Source organism: Copadichromis virginalis, linkage group LG2 (genome assembly GCF_057382275.1).
Source record: "Copadichromis virginalis isolate Kocher_CV1m ecotype Utaka linkage group LG2, C_Virginalis_male_GT1.1, whole genome shotgun sequence".
NCBI lineage: Eukaryota > Metazoa > Chordata > Actinopteri > Cichliformes > Cichlidae > Copadichromis > Copadichromis virginalis.
In genome coordinates, this window is record NC_140619.1 from 23,067,482 (window position 1) to 23,069,859 (window position 2,378).

Sequence of the window (2,378 nt, forward strand, 5' to 3'; positions counted from 1 at the left end):
GTTACTCTGAATATGACATGGTTTCATGTCTCCAGGGTTTACAGAGAATAGGTGGAAAAGTGAAAATATCCAGTGAGCAGGAGGTGAGAAAGCCTTGTTGATGCCAAAGGTCAGAGAAAATGACCAGTCTTTACAACTAAGGTATCCAGAAGAGCATCTCTGAATGCGCCACACCATTGTCTTGATTTCTGCTGTACCAGTGTCATGAAAGCATGGATCTGTCCTACATCGCATCAATTGTTCAGGTTGGTGATGGTCACGTAATTGTAATTCGGGTGATGTTTTCTTTTGCCCCCCTTGATGTCACAGAATAGTATTGCTGCTGACCATGTCCATGGTTAAACTGAGTGTATATATCCAAATCAAAGTAATCAAAGTATGGCTAATCCGGTCTTTAAGTCTGACGTCATTAGCCGTATCCGGGTCCAAAATCTGTTTCTGTCACGGTTCGCTTGAGGACTCACATGCAGGACTCAGAGGCACAGTCAGTATTTATTACAGTTCCACCAGGTGTATATACAAACAGTGCAGGGGATAGTGCTATATACAAAGCGGTGACAGGGAAAAGGCTCCGGGGAAATCCAGGTAGGGAAAAGACACTTGCTCCTCTTCTGACTCTCTCTCCAAACACTCACACAAAAAGGGAATCCGCTCGGGGAATGCAGGGTCGGGTCCAGGGGATCTATGTACAGAAGGAAACACACGTTAGAGGTTTTGCACAGGGAAGCAAAAGAGAACTTGCTCAGAGCCGGGCTGCACTGACGCGAGTCACACACAACGATCCAGCGATGAGTAGAAGCCACTCCCTGGCTTAAATGCTGGCTGCACTGATGAGGCCCAGGTGTTTCCTCTTCAGAGGGGCGTGGGCCGAGGGCGCGAACCCACCATGAGTTCCGCCCTGGCGGGAGAGCGAGAGAGAGAGCAAGAGAGAGAGAGAGAGAGAGCAAGAGAGAGAACACTACTAGTCAGCGGCCTGCTGATCTGGCCGTGACAGTTTCAGGTCCCAAAGTCAAAGGAACACTGCAGCATCACTGAGAGTTAAATACTGTCTAAATTCTTTCATCTTCAATAAAATGATCAGTGTTGCTACTTTACCAAGTGTAAGAATTAAGTTTAACATCCAGGCATCCATGAAAACAAAATCTATGTCATTTAACGGAGTCAGAAGTTAGCAGGAAGTTAGCTTGCTAGCTTTTATCTAAAGATGGTATAGCATGTTCTGACTGAGAGATTTCTGAAAAAATTAAAACGTACAGCTCTGCTATCACTTCCGACATAAATGAAGACAGGGTTACGAAGTTGGACTAGCTGGTATATAATGATATGCTACGTGGTGGCTAGCTACACAGCTATGGTTAGCACAATATAAACACATTAGCACAGTGAAGCAGGAGGATGAATGCAATTTTTTTTTTTCCACTCGATAAAAGTTAACGTGGGAGTTCCTGATGGTTAGGGACAAATGCAATCGCATGGCAGGATGCTGTAAACGGACCAAACTTCAGTCAGGAGAACAACTGAGATAATCCATCCACAATACGAGGTTAGTCATTAATATACTGCTGTGTGTGCTGGGCTGTAGTGACATCGTAAGGATTTAAAAACTGAGCTTTAAAATAAACAGTGGCAATAAAACTGAGAGAGGCCGACAGTGATCCCTGCCTTTTTTCACGGGCTTGTTCAGTTTAAATAGAACAAGATAAAAAGCATTAAAACATGTTAAAAACACAACAGCCTTAATAAACGCAGAGTAGTTTGGAAAGAAGCAGGTTTCATACGTCATCACTTAAAGACCAGAACAGCACCACAGAATTACAACTGGTATTAATAAAATAAAAATATTAAGTTAATGTTTTTAACATACATTGAAACAAAAACAAAACCACAAACAATCTGCAGCATTGATGGTATTTTCTGGGAAATCTAACATTAATGAGTGTAGCCTACAGACTGTATGAGCACATTATGAGTTATTGCTTAGCCTGAACAAAACGACACAAATCTTTGTGACTCTTATGTGACCCACACTGCTCCTGATCATCCCAATCAAATGCAAAATATGCCCAGTGTACAGGACTCTTAGAGTCACTGCTTTTGTTGTTCAGTGCCCAGTATCTGTACCTACTGCATCTACACTCCCATCAAAATCAAATCTTTATACAAAATGTAACTCTGGACTCTCTGGACGCTCTGGATTTTTCATCCAATTTCTAGCAAAAGTGTCCCTTATACTTATGGTAATAATTCTGATTACAAACCACTAAGATTAAAATGTTTTTGATTAATTAGAACAAATAAATGAAAGCTGAAAAAAATCTGTCCTGATGAAAAATATTATTAAAAGGATTCCAAGTTTGCAAATGGATGGATGGATGGAT

General features: G+C 41.5%; 1 long non-coding RNA gene across 1 annotated transcript; it reads right to left on the bottom strand.

Annotated features, from left to right (window-relative positions):
- Positions 1 to 479: 479 nt before the first annotated feature.
- Positions 480 to 890, bottom strand: LOC146717307 (uncharacterized). Its single transcript, XR_014921888.1, has 2 exons — positions 764 to 890; positions 480 to 682 (listed from the first exon to the last, which is right to left on the bottom strand). It is a non-coding gene; the product is annotated as an uncharacterized LOC146717307 (long non-coding RNA).
- Positions 891 to 2,378: the final 1,488 nt, after the last annotated feature.